Source organism: Anopheles merus, chromosome 3L, assembly GCF_017562075.2.
Source record: "Anopheles merus strain MAF chromosome 3L, AmerM5.1, whole genome shotgun sequence".
Classification (NCBI taxonomy): Eukaryota; Metazoa; Arthropoda; class Insecta; order Diptera; family Culicidae; genus Anopheles; species Anopheles merus.
In genome coordinates this window covers 14,367,787-14,373,786 of record NC_054085.1, presented here as the reverse complement: position 1 = coordinate 14,373,786, position 6,000 = coordinate 14,367,787, and the positions used below count along the sequence as shown (strand labels likewise).

Below are 6,000 nucleotides of genomic sequence, written 5' to 3'. Positions count from 1 at the left end.
TGGCATGCTTCGCCTCACAGTAGATCTTCACTCCTGGTGGGGTTTTCTTGATTTTTCCTTTTTAAGGGAATTTATTGCAAAAAGCTCGATTTCAGACTATGATAAGACACATTTGCAGCACAAAGGGGTTGTAAAAAGAGGGCGTAACCATCACCTTACTGGTGGGGACAGTGGTTTTGTTCTGTGTGGAGGTCAACGGGGTGCAACAACCGGACCGGAGTTAATTATCAAGATGCCAAGGGAGGCCACTTCTTCCATATTGATGGACGCCATGTTGGTTCTTGGGAGTTGAAGGACACGTAAGGACTGTATTCAGAGTAGTTTCTGTGAACGTATTATGAAACTGAGCCGTAAAAATAACCAGATTGGCTCATGCAACATTTTCGAAACACGGCAAACAAAGCGTCTCTTTGTGCGCGTTGCGTTGAAGCAAGATATCGATTTTTCTTTCCATCGTGGTCTCGAACAATCGTCAGAATTTAAATAATACATTATATTCATTCCTACGCTCTTCTCTCGGTACGATGATGGCAGGCAAAACCCAGCGCCTTGTTGTGTATCTTATCATGGCGGAACAGTGGAGCAGTGTGTAGAAGAGAATTTCAGCTGAGCTCGAAAACGAAAAGCTCAGCGTTTACCATCTTAAGACCCGTTTCTCTCGCTTGAGAAGATTTGAAACCTTTTTTCTTACTGTTACTGTCGCTATCCTTGACACATGCTCTCGAGACGTTCAACCCAAGGACTGAGTGTGCACTCTGCCAGGCGGCGCCTTGTTCTCTCAACGCGGGAGTAAAAATCCTTCCACATATTCACTGCGAATATTGATTTTGTTGAGCCACGGTACCAAGGCACAACAGCTCGAGCTCGAAAACAGTTTCCAAGGCCAACCCAGCCTGAATATGGTCCCGGAATAATGGATACCGCACCAGTCAGTAAATATTCATGACGACCGGTTTGTGGACGTTAATAATTGTGGACCGAGTTCGTGATCGTGCCCCGAGAGACAATGTATGTGTGTAGTATGGTGGTATCGATAAATCGAACCCGAAATCGATTCATCAAAAACAACACGCATTTGCGTGAAATATCCCTCCTGCGAAGGATGCGCACCAGCAGCATGGTCGGTGACGGTCGGTGGTGGTGAATTTTGATTGATTATCCTAAGGTACGATAGGTAGCGTGGAGAGGGAAGAGAGAGGGCGCGATTTATTTGTTTGTGCTGCAGCAAAATTCAAAGCGGTAATTCGGTTCGTTTTTCACTCCCCGATGACGCAATTCTGTGTACCATGGGATGTGAGGTATTGTTGAGTTTTGGGCTCTGTGAGTGCCTTCGGGATTGAATTCAAAATAAAAAATCTTTCTTTGGTGATTTTACGGCAAAGTATATGCATATTGGGCTTAAAGGAAAGAGAGTTTTAATGAGAATATTTCATTTTTTTGTATGAATGAATTAGCCTTCAATTGTTGGAATGTTTTTGAAAGTTAAATGAATGAAACTTAAAGTTAGCTCTAACGCCTTGAAATGCTCAATAATACAACCAACAATTTGGACAAAATAGGATCTCCAAACAACACCAAAAACTGAAACCCTGAAATGAATAACTGTGCCAATAACTCATTAAATATGAATCTTCAAGCTCTTTACCTTAGTTTTCATAGACAAAAACACCGAAATTGCTTTTTTGTGTGTTTCAAAACCGAGTTACGGGAGGTAATTTATCACAGCTTGGAGCCTCCCTACCCACAAGCTCATTAAAAGTGACACATGTTGCGAACGCGAGTCACTCTAATTCCTTCGGTTCAGTTCAATTGCTCCACACGCATTACCGAAATTACCGACTCCCAAGTACCAGAGCCAAAAAAAAAAAAAAAAAAAACACGAGATAGAAATCACCCAAAAACCTCGAACCACGAAAAGGCAACAACGTAATGACCCTTTTTCGTGGTCGTACATTGTTCGGAGGGAGTTTACTGCTGTGTGCACCGCTTCATCAAATCATTTCGTTTGGGTTTTGAATTTCATGCTGGTTCTCTCTAAATGCTGAATAGCGCTGGTCGGTACGGACTGGTGGTCCGTGGGTACTTGCTCCGTCATTGTGTTTAACGAGTCCGCCGATCAAGTGTTTCGCGCGCCCTGAACGTAAACCTAATGCCCCGTTTATTCGGGATGTTGGTTGGTTTCCGCCCGCAAAGGGATTGGAGGGCCTCGGTAAGCCCTGATGTTATAATTACTCAAATTTACAGGGGCTTTTGTAGGGACCTCGAGGACGAGTAGTTTCTTGAAGATGGGCTATGGGATATCTGAAGAGTACTTGAAACGCTTCACTGGAATAGCTTATTTCGAAACTATTTATTACTTTGAACAACTTATTGGAATGTTTCTTTGAAATTGAATGTCTCTTACGCACCGACAAATACTTCGAATAAAATCCCCCACCTTGAAAAAGATGGGTCCTAAGTTGCGAACTCCCCCTCCCGCGAAGCTCCCAAAACGGTGCATTAATCGCGAATTTTATTCCATCTCACCGCTTGCGCGTGTTTGTTGAGCAAACGAGAAGACAAGCGTCCAATTTCACCCTTACCCTCCGGGTGCGAGAGCGAGCACTACGCAACCCTCCTCGATTGTAGCAGCGCACGAACAAGACAGCAGCAAGCCATGGAAGCCATTCTCATCTCGCTTCCGTACACAGCGTGCATAGCTGGAAGCTTTCCCTTTGCGTACCCGCGCTTAGCAATCGCTAGCGTAGCATGTCGCGCTGTTTACTAGCGTTACCGCCATTCAGCCCAAAGCTTTCGTTCGTACGCATTTCGGTGTGGTCGGAGGTCCGTCCCGTCGCGTTCCTTTGCCGGTGGTCGCCGTGGTGGTGGGACCATGGGGAGCGTCCATGGCTTGGGGGCTGGTGTTCGGTTTCTTGGGACGGTGCGTTAGGTGGTGATGGTGGTTGTAGTGACGGTGCGGTGACCCGGGGTGCAACGATGCGGCGTGTCCCTTGACGGTGTGTGCGAGTTTGCCGTGAGTGTGTGTGTGAGCATCAGCGTGTGGATAGTGCATTAGAAGGAGATCGGGAGGGGAGACTTGTCCCAAGAGATGGTTTGGTCGAAGGATGACTACCGTTCAGAGGACTTTATGCGCGTGTGAGTGTATGTGCGGGTGGGGTTTGAAGGACAACCAGGGATGAAGACTACTTGGGTAGAGTGTCGGACAGAAAGGACTCCGGAAGTGGGGAGTGCAGTTCCGCCAGCGTGCATTTCCTGTGGGAACATTCGCATCCAGTGGCTTTGGTGCTCCAGATCCTCAGGCTCTCGTGTGTACCATTATCGCAGGATCACGTTGGTGACAACTCACTCCTCAGCTTCCGCTTTCCCCTACGTCCACCATCCCTGCCCGGTTGTTGCCGTCCAGGTTCGATCCTTCTCTCTCCCTCTCCTGCACCGCAGGCGCATATCGTCTCCTGTTTCGCTAAGTCCTCCCAAAGCCTCCCACTTCGCGGGGCAAAGTCCTCCCCCATCGGTCTTCTTCGGTCACATCCTCACGTGCTCATCTCACTGCTCACGCACGCTCCTCCCCGTCAAGATCGCGCCACCCGTTGTTTCTCGCGATCCAATCCCCACACCCCTGCCGCCCCTTTCCATCTACTCTCTAGAGCCGGCCCAACTTCCCCCCCAGGTCAGCTCCTCTCCTCCCGCCCCGCACAGATTCATCCGGTCGGGGGGGCTGCGGCATACGGGGTGCGGCACGGCCCGCTGGCTTGTCGTACGCATCGGCGTTTTGCGTGTCTAACGGCGCAGAAACACAGACAAACAACGCTTGTTCAAGAGAATCCAACGCAAGATGAAATCCAACGTAGAATACAAAAAAAATAACACAGTTTTTGAATACCCTCAAGTCACAGAAGAGAATTTGATTTCCTCGTGAGGGGTTATTATCATACCAAACAAAAATTGGGAACAAAAGGGGAGGGGGGGGGGTTTGCTACATCGTCGGGTCTCCGCAGGGTGTGGAGCCGGCCCATCGCGCATCTCCGCTGCTTCGCGTCCGATTACGCCGATGTTTTGTGGTGAAGAGAAGATGAGGTTTGATGCCCGCAAGGCGTAGAATTCTACGCCACAGTGTGCTCTCGCACTCTCTTGCTCACTCTCTCTCTGCATTGGTGTATTTCGACTGCGCAGTGGTATGATGCGAGGAGGAAAAATTATTATAAATTACTATAATTAAGCTATTGTTCGACGAATTTACCTTCCAAAAGCAGACGAACGGATGCGCGTCCCGTCTACGAGAGTTGCCCCGAAACATTGAAAAAAAAAAAAAAAATCATCCCCGATAAGTGGCCTACCAACTGGTCTGGAGCTGGGCAGATTGGAGGACGAATAAAACGCGTGGCGCGGAAGCGGACGGCCACCGGGACTGGAAGGCTACGGAATGTGCGGACAACAAATCAACAACGTCCGCCTTTCATCAATCAAGCATCGCGCTTGACTCACACTCCCGTCATCTCCCGCACAGGCAGAAGAGTGTGGCCAAAGTGAATTCCAAGAGAACCCTGCGGTGCCGTTTCTTCAACAGATTTGTGGTGGAAGTGGTGGTAGTAGAGCCATTGCCCTGTGACATTACAAACGTGAGTGGTGAGCTATTGGACTACGCGGGTAGCGCGTGAAGCATAATTAATGGTGAATTAGTGTCGGCTTTGTAGCTTCTTGGGTTTCCAACGTGCAACTCCGGTTGGAGCATTCAAGTGACCTGAACTGTGGGTAGGAGCTGTGGAATTAGAGTGAACCTGAGAACCCTCGCCCTGCTGTGCCACCGTGACAATTGATCGAGCGTGACTCAGGTGAAATAAGCGTGGTGTGCGGTTTCCGGGCGGCTAGCCTAATGTCTGCAGTGAAGTAAAGTTTTGATTTCAGTTCTAAGCGTTAATTGTACCTTTTGCTAGCTTCCGGACATTGACATTGATGGATGGATGATGTCCGGAAGAGCATTTCTAAGCATAATGGAGAAAAAGGAAAGCTTTAAAAGGTTTAATGTCGCTCAAACTCGGACTTTCTACACCTCTTCTAGCGAATGTCACAGAGAAGAGAGAATAAAAGAGCGCTCCAAAGTGATGGCAGTGATTTGAAAGAGAGCATTGCCTGTTTCGTGTCTCCAACGCTCGAACGATAAGCGGAGAGAAGATGCACAAGATACGCACACAAACGCACAAATCCAGTTCGATTGTATCCCACACTGCGGGAGAGTGAGTGAGCAAGAGCAAAAGTTTGCTCCAGATTTGCTGGCTGCAATTGCAGTTCAGACCCCCTCTTTCGGGAACTGGGAGGAGCTTCACGCAAAATTTAATCCAAAGTGCAGTTCCCGTCCACCCAATAAAAAGGGTTGGAAGTAGTTTTGTTAGTGATTGTGATTGCATAAACCGTAACGTGATCATTATTTTGCAGCATTGGCCGGTGAAACTTTGTTGCATTCCATTGTTCACAAAATTGTGCGCTGGGTCTGTGTGTCTGTGGAAGGAAGTGGTTCAACATTGAATGGGCGATTGTTGACTTTAAATTGATGCTAAATGCTGTTCAACCGTTCACTAGTAAATCAATTAGAGAGAACAACTTTGTGTGGCTGGCTTTGTTGTGTTGCTAACTCCATTCAAAATGCTAAAGAAATATCCCCCCTTTTATTTCCATGAAGAAATCGCCGCTTCAAAATCCATTAAAAACACTCAAAATATGAATAATGTCCGTTCCAATCGAACATCATTTAAATCACTCGCCGCTCTTCTCTCACGTCCACTCATCTCGCATTCTTCCAGCATCATCACTATTCATCGTTTCGCGTTACTTTTTGTAACAATGTCGCACCACCGAAGTGGTCGATGCAATCACCAAAACATCTTCTCCCAGCAGAAGGCTCCAGGGAGCTGCAAAAAAAGTAACAAACTCCACACGAAAAGCAAGAAACCACCCGTGATGGTCATTATCATTCGTTTGCCAAACTTTTGTCTGTGGCCGAGACGA

At 47.6% G+C, this 6,000-nt stretch overlaps 1 long non-coding RNA gene across 1 annotated transcript in view; it reads left to right on the top strand.

The window, feature by feature from the left end:
* Positions 1-892: 892 nt before the first annotated feature.
* Positions 893-6,000, top strand: part of LOC121598737 — a 41,331-nt gene continuing 36,223 nt past the window's right edge. Inside the window, exon 1 of the long non-coding RNA XR_006005611.1 lies at positions 893-1,165. This is a non-coding gene — a long non-coding RNA (uncharacterized LOC121598737). The remainder of the gene's footprint in view (positions 1,166-6,000) is intronic.